Source organism: Felis catus, chromosome D3 (genome assembly GCF_018350175.1).
Source record: "Felis catus isolate Fca126 chromosome D3, F.catus_Fca126_mat1.0, whole genome shotgun sequence".
In the NCBI taxonomy this organism is placed as follows: Eukaryota; Metazoa; Chordata; class Mammalia; order Carnivora; family Felidae; genus Felis; species Felis catus.
In genome coordinates this window covers 45,662,012-45,687,552 of record NC_058379.1, presented here as the reverse complement: position 1 = coordinate 45,687,552, position 25,541 = coordinate 45,662,012, and the positions used below count along the sequence as shown (strand labels likewise).

The following is a 25,541-nucleotide window of genomic DNA, read 5'->3' as shown; positions in this document are numbered from 1 at the left end:
TGGGATTGTTTGTGCCTCTGTCAATACACTGTTTCTTTTTTGAAGGCTTGTCATATTTTAAAGTTATTCTTCCTTTTAAAGTTTTTTTTTTTTAGCCTTGGAATGAGTCATACATTATTTTATTTTGTTTTCTTTTGTTTTACTTATTATTATGGGAAATGTGGAACACACACAAATAGCATAGTATAAGGAACACCCATGGATCCATCACCTGGTTTTAACAATTGTGACCTCATAGACATTCCTGTTTTTTTCTATACAGCCGCCTACGATTCTCCACCTACTCCCCCCCCGCTGCCATTAGGTAATTTTGAAGCAAATCACAGACATCATTCATGGTATGTAACTATTTGATAAACTTTATGGTATCTTTATTTTTTTTTTAAGCCAACAAGGATTAAGGTGGAAACATTTGCTTAATTCTCCAGGATCCCACCCTTCTATATCACCTCCACATTCCTTCTGCTTCACCAAACATAAATCTTGTGTTGTAACTATTCCTACTTGCTTGCTTCCTCTATTTCCTGAGATAATGCCAGGACAAGTCAAGACTTTGTCACATGCTCTGTTTTTAGCAGCTGTTTGTATCATACAAGTCTTTTTTTTTTTTTTAATGTTTATTTTTGAGAGAGAGAGAGAGAGAGAGAGAGACAGACTGTGAGCAGGGGAGGGGCAGGGAGAGAGGGAGACACAGAATCCGAAGCAGGCTCCAGGCTCTGAGCTGTCAGCATAGAGTCCAACGTGGGGCTCAAACCCATGAACTGTGAGATCATGACAAGTCTTACTGCTGTATGTTTTATCTGTGCTAGCGTGGTGATCTGTATTAGCCAACTGACATCCACATCTTCTCTTGGGTAAAGCAAAATGTAGTTTAACACCATCCAAATATCACTTCTATTTCTGCCTCTCTTTGTATTTCCTGGAAAGCTCTTGACCAGGCTGGGAACTCTGAGTCCGTGATTTAACCAGCCCTCCTGTTTTTTTCCTTACCTGTCCTGCTAATTTGGAAAATGTGTGTCCTTCTGATGTACTCACATTTCAATTCTCATCCAAGCATTTAATGAAAGCAAAAAGGCTGCTTTTCAGTTGTGTTTATAAAGTAGTTTAAAACTGAAGAGAATATAAGTCGAGTCCATTAATGGTTGAGTGCTAATATTCAACAGAATATAGGGATGATTGGTTCTTTGTCATGACTGGTTCTTAAATAATTAGGACAATTAGTGTGTGCAGGTTTCTTCCTTTACACCCTTGTGGGATGCATTTGCTGGCTATTTGATTCCTTAGTGGTTAGAATTGATTAACCCTGCTGACTTTGGGGGCAGCTCTTTGAACACAAATTGATGAACCTTAATCTGTAGCAATCTTAAGTGCCAAACCATTAACACTGAAGCCCCTGGACTCTTCAGTTTATGTGGGGAGTCATTATCTTGACCTAGAATGCAACTTTTCAGACAGTCTCTCACTGAATCGTGGCTATCCCCTTGGATTTTTTCCCACAGATGTAGCTCCCCTCCAACTTCTTGCCTCTAGATGGGTGCTAAAAAGATCTGTGTTAACAGTTTAAAGGATTACTATATACTGGGACTGCAAGCAGATCGAGCAGAAGGAAGGGGATGTTGGGTTACCTGATTGGCTCAGTTGGTTAAGCATCCGAATCTTGATCTCAGCTCAGTCTTGATCTCAGGGTCGTGAGTTCAAGCCCCTGCATTGGGCGCTGGGTGTGAGCCTACTTTTAAAAAAATAAAAGAAGGAAAGGGATGTTAAATGCTCATATGGAACACTCTATAAGAACACTTAGATTATTATATTGAATTTGTGAGTGCACTATTGTTTAGAATAGTCTTGTCAAAATACTTCTCTAAGTTCCACTCCTAAAAAGACATAATTTTGACTGCTTTATCTTCCTTTGTGCTTAACATTAACCCTAGGTCAAAGGGTACAGTGGTATTATTACTATCATTTTTATTGGCATTGGCTAAACACTGAGAGGGATTTAAGTAACTTGCCTAAAATCAAACAGTTCATTAGCAAGGAGTCGGGAGTCTCTGTCTCTGCTAGAATAGACAGTATTTTGCCAACCTTGTCCACTCAGTCTGTCTGCTTTTGCCAAAATCACAGTTTCTCATTATTCAGTCCAGAAAAATGCCATCAGCAAATGAGTAAGCCATAATCATGAGCTACAGTGTGGAAGCACCTGGAGACCAGAAGGAGCCTCATTCTTGCCTATTTTCCCAAGTTGTTGTGACAACTAAAAGTATACATGTATGTGAAAGTTCTTGTAAGCTATGAATTTCTATTCAAATGAAAATACTGATGATGATACTAATGGCATTTGACATCTGGGAAGTATTTTCAGTGAGTCAGTCATTGAGCTGAATTCTTTATGCATCATCTCATTTACTCCTCCTTTAAGTACTATAAAGTCTACTCAGACCAATCTCACCCCAAATCATTATTGTTTGCTAAAAAAAATACAAAAGGGACAAGAAAACCCAATGTACACCCCAAATAAGTCCAATCAAACGCTTCACCATAACTTTCTCTTACATTCATAATTTATCACTCACTTAACAGAGGTTCTAAGAATCTAAATACACATATTTATTTAAAAAAATTTTTTTTATTTATTTTGAGAGAGAGAGAGAGAAAGAATGCAACATGAGCAGGGAAGGGGCAGAGAGAGACAGAGAGAATCCCAAGCAGGCTCTGTGCTGTTAACACACTGAGCCTGATGCAGGGCTTGATTTCACAAACTGTGAGATCATGACCTAGGCTAAAATCAGGAGTCCAACACTTAACCGAATGAGCCACCCAGGTGCCAATAAATATATATATACACTCCTACAGCAATTTATGTATGTATGTATGTATGTATGTATGTATGTATTATTTGAGAGAGAGGGAGTGCAAGCCCTGGAGAGGGGCAGAGAGAGAGAGACAATCTGTTTTTTAAGTTATTTATTTTGAGAGAGAGAGAGCATGAGCAGGGTAGGGGTGGAGAGAGAGGAAGACAGAGAGGGAGAGAGAATCCCAAGAATCTGACATGGAACTTGATCCCATGACCTTGGGATCATAACTTGGAAATCAAGAGTTGGACACTCAACCAACTGACCCACCCAGGTGCCCCGTGACTTGCAATTTATAAACAAGAGCAAGGCTTATCTTCTTCAAAATTGTCACTTGAATAATTATCCATGGCTATCCCTTGGGTCCAAGTTCCTCTAGGCGGTGGCCTCTTTCCTCACTCCTACTCTTCAATATAACAGAAAGAGAAGCCTCTGAAAGCAGTTAATGTGAAACCAAAGCTAAGACTGATAATCAGAGCCTGAGAAGAGGAAATGCCAGCTTCTTTTAAGATGATGTTACTTCCTTTTTATAGACTAAAAACCAGTCTTTTCATGGTGGCTTGTCAAGGCATAAGTGGCAATGTGGTTCCTAAATGTCTAACAAAAGGGAAATACCTTAAATTATAGTACAGTCATAAGATGGAATATTATGAGCCAATTAAAATGATTTTTCAATGAGAAAAATTACAGAGGAAGTCCTCAAAATAAAATGGTAAGTGATAAAAATCAGGATATGTAACTGTTTGTGTGGTATGTCCACAGGTTGTTTTACACACACACACACACACACACACACACACACACACGCAACATGATTCAAATGTTAACAGAGTTTAACTTTGGATTTTGAAGTTATGAAGTTTCAAAAATTTTAACTATTATACTTTCTCTTATTTTCTAAACATTCTATAATGAATATTTATTATTTTAATAATAAAAAAGATGGAGGAAAATAATAGAAGGGTTAAATATTGTGGTTTAAATGTGGACAAGAGTTTCTGAAGACTATAGTTTCCAATAGTAAATACGCGGTTTTAATAGTCCTATTTACTTGTGAATAGAAATATGATCTTCCTATGTTGTTTCCCCTTATTCTAGGTGCTTTTTAGCAGATTCCTACTTGCACTACATGGTTCTGATCTTGCCAGCATGTACAGAATTTCCCAGGAGTACTTGCTGAATGTTTTGGGCAAATGGCTTTCAGATGAGTGGGGTTCAGCCGAGCTCAAGGGATCCTGCAGTGCACTAAGACTTTCCTTCTAATTTAAAGGAGATTATTTAAATTTGCCTAAAGCTCTCAATGTGCTACTTGAAAGTTCTGCTAAACATAGAACCAAACCGAGAAAAACCTCTAGGGAATACATTTGGCAAAAATAGGAGTAAGATGCATTTTTACGAGTAGGTATTTGAATGTTAAGTGTGGAAAAGAAAGACATTTATTAATTGGAGACAAACTCCTGAAAATCACTTAAAATGTAAATATGGGACATGATTATAATGCAGAGGTATTATTTTCTCCCTTAGAAGAGGATTTTTACGGGTGCCTGGGTGGCTCAGTCGGTTAAGCATTGCTGATTGTGTTGCTGTTTGCTGTCGGACCCCTCTCCTGCCTCCCCCCTGCTTCTGTTCTGCCTCTCTCTATCTGCTATTTCAGGGAACAACATTTCTCAGGTCCTTGCCCTCTGGCCTTGATGTAGCTTCTATTTAGCCATTGGAAGCTCCTGGAAGACTGGAGTGGGGAGAAAGGGAGAAGCCATGATGCTTTCCTCCCTCTCTCTCTTCCTTGGGTGGTGTCTTTGGTTCTAGCTTTTCTCCTCTTTGGTATCAGCTTCTGCCAGGTGATGCCGAATCCTGGCTTCCATGAACACTCTGCCCTCTCAGCCTTGTTAGCTTCCAGCTGTTGTTAATCTCTTTTCGGCTTCTCCACTCTTTCATCAATTATATATTGAATTCCTTCTATTAAATTCCCTCCGAAATACTCAAACTGCCTTCTGCTTTTCACACTAGACTCTGGCAATACAACTGGTTGTAATTTAGGATCGTGTTGGGAAAGGCACCCAGTTCAAGGGAACATACATAAGGGAAGCAAAGTAAAGACAATTTCAGAGACCCACTGCACCATCAGATATTTTGTCACAATGGCATCAGGCAAAATGCAGGGGCTGCATGAAGTGGGGTTTCTTTATGCAAAGAGATTTAGAGAGAATTTTAAGCATGTGTTGAAAGAAAAACAAAAGTTGGCTATCTTAACAATCTGGGTTTGATGGCTGATAACTGGTGAATTGTTTATGTATCATAGGGAGAGTCCATTTATTTCTTTAGGAATGAGCTATGGAGCTTCAAACAATACCTGTTCTCTTGAGTAGAAGCCTTCTGAGAACATCCAAATTTAATAAAAACTGAACGAAGCCTCAATACAGGATAATGTCTCCCATGGCTGTGCTAAGCATGATTGGGCAACAGAGCGTATTTAATTTTTAAAAAGCCACTTTGAGATAATTACTAGCTGCTTTTTAAATTTTAAAATTCTCAACTCTGTATTTATTAAGTCAGGACCATAATTTGTGAAATCAAAGAATTACCAGTTGCTATAGTTTTGTCACCAATGGGGAATCCTTATGATAGAGGCAAGAATAGAACAGTTACCAACTGAGCCCTATAAAGAAAGAAGGCAAATAAGGTGCTCAGTACATAGTAGAGAAAAATCTTTTTTTAAAAGGCTTATTTATTTATTTTAAGAGAGAGAGAGAGAGCGCGAGCAAGCATGAGTGGGGGAGGTGCAGAGAGAGAGAGAGAGAGAGACAGAGAATCCCAAGCAGGCTTGCATAGTCAGCACAGAGCCTGATGTGGGGCTTGTACCCACGAACCATGAAATCATGACCTGAGCCCAAATCAAGAGTCAGATGCTTAAGCGACTAAGCCACGCAGGCGCCCTAGAAAAATCTTACTTGAATGAATGCATGCATGCCTGAAATTATCAGTGAACAGGAACAGGGAATTCATTCTGTCTAGACTTAGTAGTATCTTTTAAGCAAGGTTTTGAAGAATGGTGAGTCATTGTGGAGGCAAGAGCAGGATGAGATTTCAGGAAGATCCAAAAAGTAGAATGGAGAAAGTGAGCAGTGGCCAAGTGAGGCTGGGGTAGGGAGTGTGGTAGGCAAGGCTGGCTTTGTAGGTCAGATAAGCAGTTTTGACTTCCTTTTATGAACAGAAGGGCATGGAATTCTTTTGAGTTGAGGAATGACATGATCACGTCTCTGCTTTGTGAGTTCCTTGCATGTACAAGTTCAATATAGATTTGTCAAATTAAATTTCTGAAAGATGATAATGAAACAGCAGCTAAAAATTCTTCTGAATATAATTCCTCTTCAGGTTAGGAACATTCTCCTGCCAGGTGTGGTTAATACCTATTGTTGGTTTCCTAGCAACCATACATCTTTTTGGTGGAGAAAACAGAAGGGTCAATTGAACATCTCCATTTAGAATCACTCAAGGGACAGTGTATCTCCAAGGAGACACTTGCCTCATTTGTTCCCTCAACTTCCAGAGAATACAAGTGGGTCAGAAGGGATAACTGAGGTCTGGGGTGGGGTGGGATCATGTTTCTGCAGGAAGGTTGGGGAGTACAGGGTGGGGGAAGGGTGCAGCCTTCTCCACCATGCATCAGAATAAGGTTTGCATAGAAAACTTAAGCACAAAGGAATTTGCAGAGAGAGGCTCAGATGAAATGGGAGGCATGAAGCTGTCAGATGGGCTCCAAGGTTGAGATTTGGGTGAGACAGGAGAAAGATAGAAGGAGTGTAGGGCAGAGACATCACCAAGACACTGAGTATCTTTTTGGTAATCCTTAGAACAGTCCTCAAGGAAGTTGTTATGATGTCAAATTGATAGATGAGCAAACAGAGACCTGTAGAAGGTAAGGGGCTTGACCAACCTAGCCAGACCAGGGTCTCATCATTTCAAGGGCAAGGAGCACAAGCAAAAAACTCATCCACCCACCATGGTCACTTGTGGCCACCTTGGACTAAGTCCACTCTCTGCTGATCTTCCTTGACTTCTCCTTGGCATCTGCTCCTTTCCCACTTCCTCTTAAAAACATTGCATGGTTTCTGTCCCCACTTCCCCCCCTTCACCTCCTAACCCTCCAGCTCCTCCTTGTAGACATTCTTGACAGGCATCTCTTCCTCTGGCAATGCCTTCCTTCTTCTGAGAGGTGGTGTACTGGGAGCTCCGTGCCCAGCCTCTTCTCTTCTCACACTACAAACCCTCTGCGATGATTTGTCTACTGCCCTGACTTCAACCTCCCCTAACACTGGACTGATGATCTGTCAGTGTAGGTCTCTGCTTCAGACAGTTCAGCTGCCTCCAGTCCCATATTCCTTAGTATGCATGTAGCTATTCCACAATCATTTCAAATACCATAGCAGAACCCATCATTCCTACCCTGAAGTCTCCATCTGATTCAGCATTCTGTTAGGAGTTTCTCATCAGGGGACAATTTGTTTCAGAGACAGGGCCACTGTATCTCTAGGCTTCCTTTCAGATCTCAACGATCCAACTCTGCGATCACAGAACGAACACTACATCACAACCTGAACTTAATGCCAACACGCCTCCTCCAAAAGGGAAAATAAATCTCAATCTGCAATGTTCTTGACTCTATCAGGTGAGAAGAGGAGGGGATGAGGAAGAGGAGGGAGGGAAAGAGACCCTCATAGAACTGGGTCAGCACCTGCTAGGAATGAAGTCGGTTGTTTAGCAACAGTACCCTCTCCTCACCTGCCCCTAGATATCAATTTATGATATTCCATTCCTCCCTCCTTCTTTCAGGCTTGCTCTCAGTGTTTATTTCAGGCAGATTTTACCTATATAAAATCGGAAGGGAGGGGGTGCATTTATCATGTTCTTAATGCTGACATAGCTGAATATGGAATTTTCAGATCATAGAGAAATGCACAATCCTTCAAATGAAATTGCCTTCTTTTGGCCATTATTTAACAAAAATTTATTGAATGTGTCTGCAATGTGCTTGACACTCTGCAAAGTACTCAGTTGAAAAATCTTCCATAGGAAGGTTTGAAAACTGAAATGAATTCCTTGTGTCCAAGGAGGACTAAGAATTGGTGGAGACATCACACATTAACATTCTAACTTTAGGAACATATGTGGGTTGCTGGACATAATATCAAAAATCAATTGCATTACTATATGCCGGTAATAAACATCCTGAAAAATACCATTTATAACAGCAACAAAACCGCAACTTATCTAGGAGTTAAACTAACAAATGATGTATAAGACTTAGTGAGAAAGAAAAAAAAATGCCTTGGCATGGAGAAAACTATAAAACTCTATGAAAAAAATATTTTAAGAAATCTAAGCAAATGGGAAACATATATTGTATTTGTGGTTGGGAAGACATAAAATCCTAAAGAGTCAATTCTCTCTAAAGTAATCTGTGAATCCAATAGAATTTAAAATTTTTTAAAGTTATTTGTTTATTTATTTTGAGAGAGAGAGTGCATGCATGTGCAAGTGTGAATGGAGTCGGGGCAGAGAGAATCCCAAGCAGGTTCTGCATTACCAGCACGGAGCCCAGCTTGGGGCTCGAACTCATGAGCCATGAGATCACGACCTGAGCTGAAATCAAGAAGGGGACACTTAACCAACTGAGCCACCCAGGTGCCCCAATCCAATAGAATTTAGATGAAAAATCCTGATTGATATTTTGTGGATCTCTATAAGCTGATTCTAAAATTAATACAGATAAGTAAAGAGCTAATAGCAACCACAGTAATTTTATTTCATTTTATTTTATTTAGATCTATCTATCTATCTATTTATTTAGAGAGGGAGAGAGAGCATGGGGGAGAGGCAGAGAGAGGGAGAGAGAGAAAGAATCCCAAGCAGTCTCCACGCTGTCAACATAGAGCCCAACGTGGACTTTAACTCACAAACAGTGAGATCATGAACTGAGTCAAAATCAAGAGTCAACGCTCAACTGACTGATCCACCCAGGTACCCCAACCATGGTAATTTTAAACACAAAGAAAATGGCAGGAGATATTAGGACTTCTTACAATATTGCAGGAATTATGGAAGTGTGACACTGGTGCAGAAATGGAAAAAGCACACTACAAGAACAGAACAGGGACCCTAAAACAGACTTATGCATAAAGGAGTCTTTATACACAAATGAGATAGAATTACCAATTAGTGGGGGAAAGGTGGACAGTTTAGTAAATGGTGCTGGGAAAATTGGCTCTCCATAGGGAAAAAGAATTAATCACATCACCATCCTACATCATAAGCAAAAAACTTTTGCAGAGAGCTTAAACAAGAAGAATAAAACTTTAGCGTTTATTTATTTTTGAGAGACAGCATGAGCAGGGGAGGGGTAGAAAGAGGGAGACACAGAATCTGAAGCAGGCTCCAGGCTCCAAGCTGTCAGCATAGAGTCCGACGTGGGGCTCAAACCCACCAACTGTGAGATCATGACCTGAGCCAAGGTCAGAGTTTAACTGACTGAGCCACCCTGGTGCCACAAGAGTAAAACTTTAATAGCCTAAAGAGTATAGGTGAGAATATCTTTATAAGCCTGGGTGAGGGAGTAATTTCTTAAGACTCAAAAACACAAAGCAAAGGAAAAGATTAATATGTTCGTTAAGGGAAATTTTCAGAAAAGGTAAAATCATACAGACATAAAATTAACACATATTAAAGATTTTATTTACAGTGAGCCTGGCTGGCTCAGTCAGTGGAGCGTGTAACTCTTGATCTCCAGGTTGTGAGTTTGAGCCCCATGTTGGGTGGAGAGGTTGTTTGAGAAGAATAAAACCTTAAAAAAAAGATTTTATTTACTTCATTATTAATGAGGGAACCAGGCAGACATTACAACTGTTAAAATGAGAAAGCAGAGAACCACAAATTTATAGGGAATAAAGGCATGTTGAAATAAATTTCCACAGGCAGGTTTGGGGAAGGGGATTAAGGAGTATGAGCAGACTGAGTCAAACTGCCACCAGACAGAATTTTATTTTCATGTCCAGAGACAAGAATTATTTTACATAGCTATCAGTATCTGCAATATAAAATTTGTAAAATAGCTCAAAACAATGAGCAGCTAAAATCCAATAACCTGGAAAAATGAGCTCTAAACAATGCATAATTTTCCCTGGAGAACACCCAGCAATCCTTCATGTTTATTCCAAATGTCCTAAATATTTGACTATATTTAAAAAAAAAAAACCTTTGGTCTATCAAAAGACATTATAAATTAAGTGAAACATAAGCCAGAGTAAGAGAAGCTTTTTGTGATGCGTATAATTAACAAAAGATTCTCCAAGATATATAAAGAATTTCTACAAATCAATGAAAAAACGTAAAAATACCAGTAGAAAATGGGCAAATGTTATGAACAGGCAATTCAGGAAAGAGAAACAGAGAAACAGAGTGACAAATATGCTCAACCTCACCAGTAGTGAGAAAAATGCAAATTAAACCTCAGTGACATAACACTTCACATTTGCTAGATTGGAACAAAATAAAGCAGACTGACAATTACAAATGTTGGGGACCACACAGTGCCATGGAAAAAAAAATACCATGAAAGTGTGAATTGGTACAACCACTAAAGCAACTGGGTTATTGCTAGTAAAATTAAAGATGTGTATGTCCATGGGGCGCCTGGGTGGCGCAGTCGGTTGGGCGTCCGACTTCAGCCAGGTCACGATCTCGCGGTCTGTGAGTTCGAGCCCCGCGTCGGGCTCTGGGTTGATGGCTCAGAGCCTGGAGCCTGTTTCCGATTCTGTGTCTCCCTCTCTCTCTGCCCCTCCCCCATTCATGCTCTGTCTCTCTCTGTCCCAAAAATAAATAAACGTTGAAAAAAAAAATTTTTAAAAAAAGATGTGTATGTCCTCAAACCAAGTAATTTATTTCCTGGGATTTTCTTCTACATGTGTGCAAGGAAATAGAAACATTTTGGGGCACCTGGGTGGCTCAGTTGGTTAAACGTCTGACTCTTGATTTCAGCTCTGGTCATGATCTCACAGTTCAAGCCCCACATCAGGCTCTGTGCTGACAGCGCAGAGCCTGATTGGGATTCTCTCTCTCTGCCCCTCTCCCACTTGTTCGTACTCTCTCTCTCTTTCTCTGTCTCTCAAAACAAATAAATAAATTAAAAAAAAACAACAAGACTATTTTGACAGCATGGCCTATAATAGCAAAATATTAGAAACCATTGAAGTGGCCATCAACAGAATTTAAAAAATTGTGATATGTCTATACAAAGGAGTGCTATATAGCCATTAAAATGAAAGAATCAGAGCTACATGTGTGAACATGGATAAATCCCCCAAACATAATATTGGGTGGAAGAACATGTTGCAGAACAATGCATATGTATATTATTTTCCATGCCAAAACACATGGAAATGATTAAAAAAAAATGTGTGTAATATAGTAGTAACTTCTGGGGTAGGATGCAGGTGGAATCCAGGAGGGCTACAAAGTGTCTCTGTTGTGACTGCTTTATTTCTCAGGCTTCAGAAACTGGACATACAGTGTTTGCTGCATTTTCCTCTAAATTGTTATGTCTTAAGTAGGTGATAGTTTTTTGTCTATGTACCTGGATTATACTTGGTATAAGTAGATTTCAGCCCCAAAGCTAAACCAAAGTCCCCTTTCCCCTTTTCTGTTCATTTCTCTCAGAAATGGACTTCCCGCTCCCCCCAGGCCAAGTTTTGGCTCCTAAGGAACCCAGGAAGTGAACTGTAGGTAGATTCCTTCCCTTTTAGGAACACTGACTCTAGCAAGAGCTGGCACAATCTTTGTCAGGAGCGTCTGTCCTCTAGGAGGTGGACTGGATTTGCCTGCCAGCAGCCAGGTGTGGGAAGTCTAGAAGGAAGAGAAAAAAGCAGGTTTCCTTCTTCCCTAAAGGAAAGCCTTTCCTCCTGCCATACTGGGCTTGAAACAAAGCAAGATGTAGTGGGGATCCAGGTGGGGGAGAGAGAGACTTCAGGATAGGAATTCCTGTCCAATTCTGTGAAGGCCAGCTCCAATCTTTCCCCTGACCAATATTAGCCCTGCAGGGCACATGAGAAAACACAGCTCAGGATCCCACAGCAAAATGTGTAAGTCAAGGACCAAACACATCAAGAAGATATAATAACCAGGAATGTATATGTATGTGGAATAGACATTTATCCTGCCAAGCGTCCTCATCCACTTCTCATTTTGAAGGATTCTCTACCTCCCCCTATAGAAGCTCAAAATACCCTACTGTCATTTTGCCAGTGTCTTGTCCTCCAAGGCAAGTCATGAGACCAAGGCTCTGCCGATGGACAAACATTTGCCTCCCTCCATTTAGGAGCTAGTGACACAAGAGAGCAGAAACTATAGAATTTGTCCAGCAGGCTGGGGTCTCCAGCAAGACTGAGTTCCTGTGGCAGCATTTTGGCTCTGCTGCTCACATTCCAGTTGCTGGGAGCTGCTCAAGGCATTGGGGAACAGCATGTGTAGCTTTGCAGAGATAGCATGATATCTACAACTTCCTCATGTGGCTTCTTCCGTGGCTTGCTGTGCAGCTCCTGGCTGGGTAGCACTGAGCCCAGTTGTTTTAGGTCTTCCAGTAATTCTGGGAGGTACTTTTTCTGCTTAAATGGGCCAAAGTCAATTTTGTTTGCAGTGTAGAATCCTGACAGATGTACCTAGCAACACAGCCTTTAAATTGATGAAGTAAAAAGGATCAGAATCACATGGGGAAACTGACAAATGCCTTGATCAGAATGGAAGATGTAAAAGTCATTCTTTCAGAAACTGATAGATCCGGGTGACAAAACACCAACAAAGATTCCGAAGGTTTGAACAAGGTGATTTGAAAATGTGATCTAGGGGTACCTGGCTGCCCCAGTTGGTGGAGGATGCGACTCTTGATCTCAGAGTTGTGAGTTCAAGCCCCACATTGGGTGTAGAGATTACTTTAAAAATATATATTAAAAATAAAACAAGATAAAATAAAATATCATGTGATTTCATACATGTGGATATAAATAGAGCCTGATATCTAATAAAAGCAGAATTAAACCAGTCAACATACATGTAATGAGCACATGCTATGTGACAGGCACTGTTCCAGACACTTGGGATACATCAGTGAATAAAATGAAACCTCTCCTCCAGTATGGTCCCTTCTCCCTGCCCTGCAGCAACATCCTCTCAGGAGGCCAAAGTGAGTCCTTCTTCTGCCATTCAGTCACATTCCCCTTGCTCTGGGCTTGGCCTTATCAAAGCATCTTCTCAGCAAAAGCAAGCTTCTTCCTGTAAGGAATTCTTAAACCACTGCTAAGAAACCAAAATTATCTTTATCTTGTTGCACAGAAAATTGACTTTATAATACTTTTATCTAGTGGGGGTGATGAAAATATTCTGGAATTAGATAATGGTGATGGTCACACAACCTTGTGAATATACTAAAGCCCACTGAATTGTACGATTTTAGAGGGTCAATTTTATGGTATGTGAATTATATGTCCATTAAAAAAAAAGATTTAGCAACTGGCCCAGCACCTATCATTCAATAAGGGCTGAATAAATGATAGATGCTATATATCTATCATCTATACAACTATCATCTCCTTTTAGCATTTATCCTTAAAAACAACAGAGATGCCTGGGATATCGTATAATTTTCTAGAATCTTCTCTCATTCACCACTATCATGCAAGTCTGTAGGGTCCCTAGAGCTGATAACATCTGTGGCTTTCATATGTGCCATTCTGATTTCGGTTCAAATGTTATGTACTGGGAAGCAGAGGAAGCCTGCATCTTTTCCACTAAGCCTCTCAGGGGTTGATGGTCATCCCCTAGATTATTTGTGCTGTTTAACGAGAGGCAGGACAGGGTCAGTTTATAGTGTCAACCTCTCCTTATATACATAGCCAAAGGTAAGGTTAAAATTTAGAGCTCCTGTAGTTAAAAATGTTATTTGTGACTCTCATACAGAGGTATAAAAATTTGCTATTAGACATTTCATTAGGTACCTTTACACCTCCCACCCCCCAACATGTTTATATATAGTGTTCATCTTCTAAAAATTAATAAAAAGAAAGCTTTGCAAAAGTTACCAAAACAGGGGCGCCTGGGTGGCTCAGTCGGTTAAACATTCAACTTCAGCTTAGATTGTAATCTCACAGTTTGTGGGTTTGAGCCTTGCATCAGGCTCTCTGCTGTCGACACAGAGCCCGCTTTGGATCCTCTGTCCCACTCTCCCTATCCTTCTCCTGCTCATGTGCATGTGCTCTTTCTGTCTCTCTCTCAAAAATAAATAAACATTTTTTAAAAAGTTATGAAAACACTAAAAAAAGAACCACACTGATGTATGAAAGACACACGGCATTTGAAATGCACATTAAATTTTTACCTGGAATGGTAATCTGAGATACAAATAACTTTTTAGCTGATATGTATTTTTTAAATTATAAGAATTATAAAGTTACTTTCTCTTTCTGCAAGATAGCCAAGAGGGGACAAAAGCTGAATTATAAGCCCACACAATTTATGGTTCTTCAGGTTTGCCACTTGGTGAGTAGCAATAAAATAATTTGATAATAGTGAGAGAAACTCAAGAACCCAGGAGGATATTTGATATGGCACTATAAAAAACAAGCCATCATTATAAATTTAAAGGTATTATATAAAATAGCCAACTGGTACACCCAATCCACAAATCACCTTTGACTACAGACTTCAAGGTCATAAAAAAAATGAGGCTGTTTACCCTAAAGTTTGATACAAGATAGTATAAAGAAGACATGTTTTGGGGGTTCTTTTTTTGGTTGATAATATTGCCCTGTGTACCTTCTTAAAGAAGAACAGAGAGAAATTATTTATTTCATTTGGCAACAATACAGTTTCTCTCTTCCAAAGAACTCAAAGTATTTGTACAAGTATTCACCGATAGCCTTGTAGAGATGGAGGAGCAGGGGGGAGGGTGGAGAAGGCGGCAGGGTGGAAAAGTGAGAGAGGATGGAGAATGGGGGAAGATGGAGAAGGGGAGGAGGGTGGAGAAAAGGGAGCAGGATGCAGAAGGGGGGAGAGTGGAGAAGAGGGTAGGGTAGAGAAGGGAGAAAGATGAAAAGGGGAAGGTGAGGAGGGGGAAGGTGGAAGTGGGGAGGATGGAGAAGGAGGATGAGGAGGAAGAGTGAAGGAAAAGAAGGAAGTGCCTGCAGGGGCAGGTGCTAAAAATGGTAAAGTAATTTTCCTGTTTTTCTTAATAATTCCCAGGATGTCTACAACCGTGTCAACTCACTACTAAGTCAGCTGCAAATTAGTCGGTTCCCAACCTAATATTTGGTGTACAAATGAGGGCACCGTGCTCTGTAAAGTTGTTCTTGCACAGTTGCGTCTGCCTCAGCAGGGAAAATGTGTAAGTATTTGCACAAACTGGTCTGTTATCTCAGAGAATCCAGGATTGTTTCAAAGTGGCTTCAATTCAGTTTAGTGGGTAATTATTGAGCATCAACTAAGTTCTGGGCCTTTTAGGGATTTGGTGGCGAATGTATTCATGCAGGGCTTCTCAGACTGTGCTCCTAGGGTTAGTAACATTTGCAGCTTCTGGAAATTTTTAAGAAATGCAATTTCCAGCGCCCCACCCCTTGCCACACAAGTCAGGGATTCTGGTCCCGTGTCTGCATTTTAGTAAGTCACGGGGTGACTGAAGCACTACAGTTTAAGAACCACTAATGTTGTGTTAATGGGTGACTCTCAATGCAATAAAGCTCAATAATTGTTAGATGAATGGATGGATGACAAAACAAACAATAACAATAAAATGAAGGGGCTGTTGTGGAGATTGGGGCAGCACAAAATATTAGCATACTCTGAAGAAAGCATCCTGCGTCAGTCTCAGCCTTTCCCTGCTTGCCGGCTGGGGCACACGCCTGTGTTCCCAGCATGGCCGTTGCTTTGTTTTTCTTTGTTCATTTGTTTATTGATGCTTGTTTACTTCCCATTGTGGGAAGAACAAAACAACAAGAAAATAAAGACATGAACACGATCAGACAAAACCAGAGGCATTTGAGAACTGGTGATGTCCTCACAGCAAGGTTGGTTTTGATGGATTCTTTGGGATAAGAGTGAGGAGCGCTTGGTTTGTTATTTATAAAAGGAGCAGAATTCACTGTTGGTTCACGCGGCCCTGGTGTGCACCACAGGCACCTCTCTTCTCCCTCATTCTGGAAGAGGCTGGCAGAGCTTAGCTCTGCTGGCTTAGTGAAGTCGGAACTTGCCTGGGGACACAAAACTTCCTCCACGAAAGGTTTTTTATTTATTTTTTTGTTAAATAAAGGAAACACTTTTGTGTCTTCTAAGCTGCTGCTGGCCTCCAGCCTGGCTCCCTGCAGCTCCTTCTTCCCAGGATCTGACTTAGAGTCACAGGGGCTTTCTTGGCATTCAAAACCCTCACACGTTTTGGAGCGAAGTAAACGCAGTGAGAACCTCTTTCAGTGAATTTCCGGGGAATCTCAACTGTGGGAGCCCCGGAAAGTCCTTCTGCCCCTGAGGACACTGGAGCCACCTAACAGATGAGGACACTTGGGTTTCGTAATGTAACTTTTGTCACAGTGGAGCGCGCTTTAGAATTTCACTTCCTGTTTTAATTCTGTTTGGAGATGAAATCTGCTGAGATTTCATTTCAAAAGAGCAGTTCGAACTTCGTCCGGAAACTTTCTCTGCAAACTAGAAAAGCGAATGGGAACAAAATTGTAGTCAGCGCCTACGGACAACCAGTTACATACTAATTTGAACAGCCAGTGAATACTGGTAGTGAAGTGCTGATGGTATTCAGCTTTGGGTTCTGGGCACCAGGGCTTTGGGGGTAAGGGGCTGGAGAGCTTTGCACTGGAGGGATTTCGAATGCAATCTCAGACAGCCAAGGTTTTGCAGGTGGGACAGCCCGGGAAGGAGAGGGAAAGACTGATAGAGAACAGGGGGCTGAGGTGTGGAGGGAGAGAGGTGTGAGGGCAGCCACAGGATATCAGCAAGGGATAGCAAAGGCTTAAAAGGCTGTGGGGAGGGGCGCCTGGGTGGCTCAGTTAGTTAAGCATTCCACTCTTGATTTCGGGCTCAGGCCAGGATTTCACGGTTCGTGAGTTCGAGCCCCACGTTGGGCTCTGTGCTGACACTGAGGAACCTACTTGGGATTCTCTCTCTTGCTCTCTCTCAAAATAAATAAGCTTAAAATTAAATTAAATTAAATTAAATTAAATTAAATTAAATTAAGCGTTGTGGGGAGTTAGGCTGTGAGGCCTTGTGCCAAGTTAAACAAACACGGACTTCATTCCACTGGCCAGACGGAGGTGTGGACGGTGTTTCCTCAGGGAGGATGGGCTGAGCCTGTCCAGTTTGACAAAGATCACTCTGTGGGAAAGAAGAAAGCAGCTGGGAGGCTGCTGGGATAGCCCAGGTACAAGTGGCAGGCACGAAGCTTTGTCCACGTCTGGGGCTCTTCCCCCTGCCCCAGAGCTCCCTGGCCGAGCAGAGTTCGCAGTCCCCGTGGAACTGGAGGCACAGCCAGAGACAGAATATGGCATGCCTGAAAGCTCTTCAAGGTATTAAATTTTGTCTTAAAAATTCATGCAGATGTTTGCTGCAGGAAGCTGGGCCGTATTTTTGTCCTATGACTTAAGGTGCCCTATATGTCCTCCAGGGCCACCCATTCTCCATGTTGGGAAGGGGTCTGCACTGTGTAAGCCTCTCTGTTGACATCCCTTTGCATGCTAATCGAGCAGGGGTGCCAGGCTCATCGTGTGGAGCAGTGAGCCATCTGTACAAAGAGTACCTTTCTGTGTCATGTAGACAATGGCCTCACTTGTCTTGAGCGAAAGGATTTCCTGAATTGGATTTCATTTAATTAATTCTATTGTCCTTCTCTTCTAATATTTTCCTCCGCTTATTATGATACTCAGTTAATTGGCTTGACAGATCCATAGATAACTAATTGGCAGGCGTAGAGGACACACTGACTCGCCAATGGGAGGTCTGTAGCCTTAGCTCCGTTGCGGAGTATTTTGTATTCTCTGACTGTTCTAAGACTGATCATAGTAAACGTTAACTGGGCACGTATGGGGTGCTGGACACTACTCTGGGCTACGTATTTCATTTCTTCTCTACAGCTGGCCCGAGGTAGATGATGCTATTATTCTATTATTCCCATTTATAGATGAGAAGACTGGGATAGAGAGCCAGGATATGACCTGAAGTGGTCGAAATCCAATGTGCGAGTTTTCAGTCTGTTCACTCTGGGAATGAAATGGAAACTTTTGTGCACGACTCGACCAGTAACACTTAAGATCCTCTGCAACCTTGGCATTTCCTGATTTTGTGAACTTTTATTTTTAAAATTTTTAAATGTTTACTTGTTTTTGAGAGATAGAGAGAGACAGACAGACAGCATGAGCAGAGAAGAGGCAGAGAGACAGGGAGACACAGAATCCGAAGCAGGCTCCAGGCTCTGAGCTGTCAGCACAGAGCCTGACGCAGGGCTCGAACTTGAGAACTGTGAGATCATGACCTGAGCAGAAGTCAGACACTTAACCAACTGAGTGAGCCACCCAGGCGCCCCCTGATTTTGTGAACTTTTGAAAGAGCAGATTGATTCCGAGGAGAATGGGCAGACAGACTACAATGAAATCCACTTTTTCTCTAGGCGACCTCCCTGAGACAAAAGGGTACCCAGTAAGACTTTTCTTTTCTTTTCTTTTTTTTTTAATATTTTAATGTTTACTTTATTTTTGAGAGAGAGAGAGACAGAGACAGAGACAAAGTGCGAGTGGGGGAGGGGCAGAGAGAGAGGGAGACACAGAATCCAGAGCATAGAGCCCAACGCGGGCCTCAAACCTACGGACTGTGAGATCATGACCTGAGCTGAAGTTGGAGCCTTTGCCAACTGAGCCACCCTGGTGCCCCAAGACTTTTCCATTGGAATTGTAACTTTCTTGTTTTTATTGGGTGTATAGGTAGAAGTTGCAGAGATTAATATATATATGTTTTAAAGTTTATTTTGAGAGGGAAAGATAGTATGAGTGGTGGGGGGGGGAGGGGAGAGACCGAGAGAGAGAGAGAGAGAGAGAGAGAGAGAGAGAGAGAGAGAATCCCAAGCAGGCTCCATGTTCAGTGTGAAGACCAACTCGGGGCTCAATCTCATGACCGTGAGATTGTGACCTAAGCCAGAATCAACAGTCGGACACTTAACCAACTGAGCCACCCAGGCACACCGAGATTAATATATTTGAAAGAAAACTTGATTTTCTTTTGAGTTATAAAACAAAAATGAAGACACTGTCAGTGCCTTAGTCTTCTGGGGCTGCCATAACAGAACATCACAGACTGGGTGAGATTTATTTTCTTACAGTTCTGGGGGCTGGAAGTCCAGATCAAAGTTCCAGCAGGGTTCGGTTTCTAGTGACAGCTCTCTTCCCTGTTTGCAGATGGCTGCTTTGTCCTCGAGTGGCCTTTCCTCTGAGGGAGGGGGAGGGGAAGGAGAGGAAGCGCTCTCCTTTTATAAAGCCGCCAGTCCTAGTGGATTAGGACTCCATCCTTATGTCCTCATTTAACCTTAATTACCTCCCAAAGGCCTTATTTCCAAATACTGCCACATGGCAGGTTGGGTCTTCAACATATACATCTGGGGGATAAAATTTAGTCCATAGAAGGCTTTAACATTTGCCTTGGCATTGAGCTCCCCTTACCCTAGGGTGAAAGCCCCAGTGACTATGCCTGGTCCCCCCTTGTGACATAGAGAACTTGGCTTTTCCAGCGTGCACATTTCACTGGCCTCACCCTCCTCCATGTGTCTGCAACACTTAGGGCTGGTGCCCATGGGAAGTTCCATGGCAAACATACTAACAAAACAAGCACTAGCTTGCCGTGTTTTGTTGTTTTGTTAGTATGTTGGCAAAGCTCTCTTTTGCTGGGTTTAAAAATGCAATAGATGTTTTGTCATAATGAATTGTATCATTGTTTCTCTGGTGCATTTTAGTGGAAATCACTGTTTTATATTATATATGTTGTTCTGGGGGAAATCAAAACTCAGGGGAATTTGTCCACTCACACAGTGAGCTGGGAAATTCTTTTATCTGCAGGTAGTTTTCTTCCTACAATGTCTCATCGCCCACACCACCCTCTGCAAACACATGCCCCAATTTCTCCATGCCGCCTACCGCCTCTTATCTCCTGGGTTGTGGACCCCTTTGACACAAGAAAGCATTCTCTCCTAGACTTAGGTTTTGGATTATGATGACCTCAGGCAGCTCAGGAGCAAAGTTCACAAAGATTCCACGGAGGGCTTGTTTTCAGTGTTCCTTGGTGAGGCTGCCTCCGGGTGTCTTGAGATTCAGGGTCACCCCGCTGCTGAGACACAGCACTGCTGAGCTCACGAAGCCCCCCAGGCTTGTTTTGACTGTACATCGATGTCATCTCTGAGCTATGGCTACTGTGCTTTGGGGATACAAAGTTTTGAAGATGACTGTAAATACTGCACCCCCATCCCTTCAGAAAAACCCAGTCCAAGGAAAACAGCAAAAACTAACTGAAACTAAGACAACAGCACAAATATTTATGGGGATAGAAACTGAAACACCAGCAAAAACAAAGAATGCATTTCAGATTGGTCTTAATGAAAACAAACATCATGGTATCTAATGGGAATACATATATTTTTTTACCATCAGATCTGATACCTTTGAATGATTGTTACAACTAGCAGGATAAAGTCATAAATGATTTCCTCAAAATAGTAATTAATTTCAGCCATTTGCCTTCACATAGATTGTGTAGTGTTGCCTAATGTCATGGGAAGGGCACAGGAATGGGACTCAGGACAAATGACACAAGTAGTTGTATAACTTTAAGCATGTCACCAAATCCTGCACAAAGCTCAAAGTGACCTTCACTTTCTTCAGCAGAGCAGAGAAGAGGAGGGACTGGGGAGAGAGACGGCTCTGCAGACACGGTATCATCCAGAGGGGCTGAACTGTGTGATCTCTAACATACGGGCTCAGACTATGGGCTGGAACTGGGGTGCCCAGGTTCAAATCCCAGCTTCATCATCTGAAAGCTGAGTGACCTTGACAAATTCCTTAGCTCTCCATGCCTCCTTTCCCTTACTTGTAAAACCCCAATCTCACTGTGTTATGAGCATTAAATTAGTGAATATATCGAAGTACGTCAAATAGTGCCCAGCACGCAGTAAGTACCTGACAAATGTTAAATGTTACTATTACTATTAGATGATCTTACCTCGGAGGAAATATTGTGTGCACTGGAGAGAAAGAATGGAGGCGATTTGTCTAAGGATTGTGGGCTTTGACTAGGGAATAAATAGCAGAAAGGAAAGAAACTAATATTTAAATAATTATGTATTCCTATTCACTAAATAAGAGATGATACACATGAGGACTCAAAAAATATTTTCTCTAGGAGTGAATAATCCTGAGAAGTAAGGTGTTTTGTTTTGTTTTTTTAATTTCTATTTTTTAGAAGAGGAGTCTGAAGATCAGAGAGGTTAAGTAACTTGCTTGAACTGGGTGTTGTATGGAAACCAATTTGACAATAAATTTCATATTAAAACAAAAAAAAAGTAACTTGCTTGAGATCACACAGCTACCAGTGGCTGACCTGGGATTGGAGCCCAGGTCTCCACAGTCCTGAATCCTGTCCCTTCCTTTACACCATAATGCTCCCCAGAGGTTAGCCAGGAAAGGGATACTAACACATCCACCAGAATGACAGTTGTCTCCTGCTTGGTGACAGCTGCAGGGCACCAGAGCAGGGCCAGCACCAAGTGCTGCCAGGGTGCCCCTTCATCACCAGCTGCTGCCCTCCCCTCCCCTCCAGCTGCTACTATCATCCAAACCTCCCGCTCACCCCACTCAGCCCTCTCGGCTAACATGACCAATGCCAGGACTGGATGGGCCTGATATGAGGATGTTTTGCATGCATAATTAGCAGGTAAATAGCTGACCCTCAGCTGGTATAAGGCAGGTATTGGGTATGTTTGTCTTTGGCTCCCAGCCAAGAAGAACACATGCCTGACTGCCCCTCCCTCTGCACGTCCTGCCCCCTCTGCTCCTTAACCTCCCTGCTTCATGAAGACCAAAAGACCCAGTTGGCTTAGACATTCTTGTAAATGGCAATTCTCTTGCTAATCAGTGTGTTAGTTGTCAGGGAGGTGAGAAAAGCGCAGACAGGCCCTCCCTTGGGGAGTTCACATGTAACTGGGGAGAAGGCCATCCTACTGGGATACAGCCACGTGGAGGTGCTCCCAGGGGAGCCAGACTGGTGGGAGGTAGGAGGGAGAGGGGGGTGGCTCAGTCTCCAAGAGAAAGCTCCTCAGAGAAGGCGATTTTTGAGCTGGGGAGAAGTCTGAGGGACTCAAGGAAGGGCAAAATAGAGACAACCACAGATACAAGGCCCAGGGTCAGGAAGGAGCAGGGGACTTCTGGTGGGCAGATAGCATAGGGCGCCTGGGGAGGACGGCAGCTGTGGAAGGGCCTGTGTGCCCCACTCAGGGGCCCAGACAACCCCGAGGGCCCAGGAGCCAGGGAGACTTTAAGGAGGGGAGCCGTGTAGCTGGATCGGGTCTGGAGTTGTGTTCAAGATGCTGCAGTGTGGGTGATAGATTTATGGAAGAGGTGCAGTCAGGAGGCTGTCTCCCCAGTTTGTCTCTAGGGGCCCAGTCTCCTCTGCTGTGGGTGACAGAGGGAGAATTGAAGAGAAGTTATTGAAGCGAGTATGAAAACTCAGGCCAAGAATCATACTCAGGTTTCTAGTGGAGAGATTGCGCTGGTGGTGACCATTTAATGGAGGTAGGAAAGGTCACATTAGGACACATGTGAGCTTTGGCTCACAACCCAACAGGGTAATGGGGACAAAAGTCTGCTCTCTTCCAAAAAGCACCCATAAGGGAAGTCCCGTCTCAGAGCCTAAGCAGGGAGGGTGCTCAGAGGGAGAGATGGCCGCTGGAATCATTCATCCCTTCATCTCTTTGGCCATTGAGTGCCTGCTGCAAGCAGGGAACTAGATGTAAGGCAGGCAGAAGTAGAAGAGCCAGCGCCTGTCCTCCAGAGGCTTGCAGAGTCACTGAGAAGGAGGACAGATAAACGGGAAAGCATGTTAGGGTATGATCCATGCAATGGTAAAAACGAGATAGGAAAATGATGGGGTCAGGGAAGACTTCCTGGAGGAGGCGGTATCTGAGTTGAGTCTTGAGAGATTTGTAGAAGTTGACTGAAATATAGAACCTGTACCTTCCAGCAGAGGAAACAGCCTGTGTAAAAGTGTGGGGAGGAAGCAGGATGGGACTAGAAGGAGATTCAGGGAGCAGGTGGTCCTGGATTTAAAAAATGAAGTTTGGGGAAAAAAAAAAAGGGTACTATCTGAGGTGTGGATGTGCTCAGTAACTTCACTGTGATAATCGTTTCACAATGGACACACCTATTAAACCACATCACACACAGTTTAAAAAAAATCATGTTATACAACCTAAGTATATACAATTCTTGTCAATCATATTTCAGTAGAGCTGGGGAGAAAATGACCTTTGAGCAATTTCAGAACTAGAAGGTGTTCCACAATAATAAAAAGACTTCATATCAAGTAGCGGCCACCTCGACTCTGGCACTGGCAAGACCACAGGGGATACATGCACAGGACTTGCTGATGACAGAAGTCGGTTCAACTGAGTCAGACCAGGCCAAACTGGGGCATCGGCTGCGCTTGGTGGAGAACACCTGGTTCCTTGTGTGTAGGGATGGACACACACCCTCTGAGCCCTCTCCACAGTGTTTATAGTCTGTTCACCAATTACACCCCCGCTTGTTGATGGGTGAAGCCTAACACAGCGCTCTCTGTTCATGGCCTGGCTCCATTCCAACCATCTTTGAGACACGATGCTGAGAAATGCCCAGGTATGTCATCCAGCTCCCTAAGGACCAGGTGTGCCCTTCCTGACCGCAGCAGGAGACATTTACTTACATCCCCCTTCTTTCCTGACTGCCCTACATGTACATTTCATCCGATGAGTTACAAAACATCTGCTTTGCTGTCTGCGCTGGTATCTCCTTTCCCCCGGATGGGAGCATCCGGGCTTATTCATGATCTACAGCCAATTCCCCCAGTGAATATGGGCCAGGCGCCTTACTTGTCTTCATTTCAAAGCCCCTTTCGGCTTTCATTTCAGCTTCATTTCATTTCATCTCAAAGTGAGGGGCTGGACTACAGTATTTTTAGGGGCTCATCCACACCCAACTCTTGGCAGAGCTGTTCAGATCGAGGATCCTGCTAAGTATCTGGCTCATGCTCTCAGCCTTCTAAGGGGATAGGTTACTGATAGGCTGTCCAATGTCAGCATTTCTCTAGTGACGTACCATGAAATAGTCTGTTCTCTCTCTCTCTCCCTCACTCCATCTCTTTCTCTTCATTTTCTTCCTGGTTCCCCACCCCAAGTTAAGGAGCAGCAGAAAGTCTGCTTAGTCTTAAACTGGGCACAGCTGTGTATTCAAGAACCATTAATGATGCCATTTGGTTTTGACAGGGTTTCTTTTCTCCTCTCTAGGGAAGCCAGGAATTCCCACTTGCTCGTTTGTTCTTACCTTCCTAGACAATCCTACCAGATCATTGCAACTTGGTGCAGAGAAAGAACAGCATGAGCTGGGAATTGGCCACTGTTCTATGCTTGTATGATGAATAGATCAAAGAGAATTATGGAGGAATCCATTACTTTAAGCCAGAAGAAAGCCGAAGAAGTTACAGACTACATTAAGTATAAACTGCAAACTAATTGGCCATCTTGGAAATATCATAGTTTTTCAGATTATTATAAAGTTCCAAAGCCCTACTGTATCTTTTTACACATAAAGAAATCGATAAGCCCTATTGTATCTTTTTACACATAAAGAAATTTAAGACTAAAAATAAGATAATTCATTTAAGCTCACAATATTATTTGGTCTTATTTTGGGGAGCTGTCAAGTAAAATGACAAATTAAAAAGGGCTAATCTTCCAAAATAGAGTACAGCGACCTTTTCCTTTTTTTTTTCTTAAATGCGTTGGGCCAATTTTTTTTTAAGTTTATTTATTTTGAGAAAGGGAAGGGGAAAAGGGGGGGGGGCGCGATGAGAGAGGGAGGGGCAGAGAGAGAGTGGGGAAAGATGATCTGAAGTGGGCTCTGTGCTGACAGTAGAAATCTTGATGTGGGGCTTGCACTCATGAAGATCACGACCTGAGATCATGACCTGAGCTGAAGTCGGACGCTTAACCACCTGAGCCACGCAGGTACCCCAGCAAACTTTTTCTTAAAGGGCCATATGGTAAATATCTCAGATTTATAGTCTATATAGTCTCTGCCATTATAGCACCATAGACATGTAAACGAATGGACATGGCTATGTTCAAATAAAACTTTATTTAAAAAAAACAGGCAATGACACTAGGATAGCTATAATAATAATTTTATTTATTATTTTTAGAAGATTTTATTTTTAAGTAATCTCCACACCCAGTGTGGGGCTCGAACCCACAACCCTGAGATCAGGAGTTGCATGCTGTACCCACTGAGCCAGCCAGGTGCCTCATATAACCATAATTTTTTTAAAGGAAAAAAAAAGTGTTGGCAAGGATGTGGAGAAATTGGACCCTCA

The 25,541-nt window shown here is 42.4% G+C and overlaps 1 long non-coding RNA gene across 3 annotated transcripts; it reads left to right on the top strand.

Annotated features, from left to right (window-relative positions):
- Positions 1–24,978, top strand: LOC109493361. Of its 3 annotated transcripts, none has more exons than XR_006588062.1 (4): positions 1–338; positions 14,362–14,426; positions 15,129–15,270; positions 20,807–24,428. It is a non-coding gene; the product is annotated as an uncharacterized LOC109493361 (long non-coding RNA). The 3 variants fall into 3 exon arrangements; XR_002147574.3 differs by having other exon boundaries at positions 3–338; positions 20,804–24,428; XR_002147573.2 differs by lacking the exon at positions 20,807–24,428 and adding an exon at positions 24,457–24,978 and having other exon boundaries at positions 7–338.
- Positions 24,979–25,541: the final 563 nt, after the last annotated feature.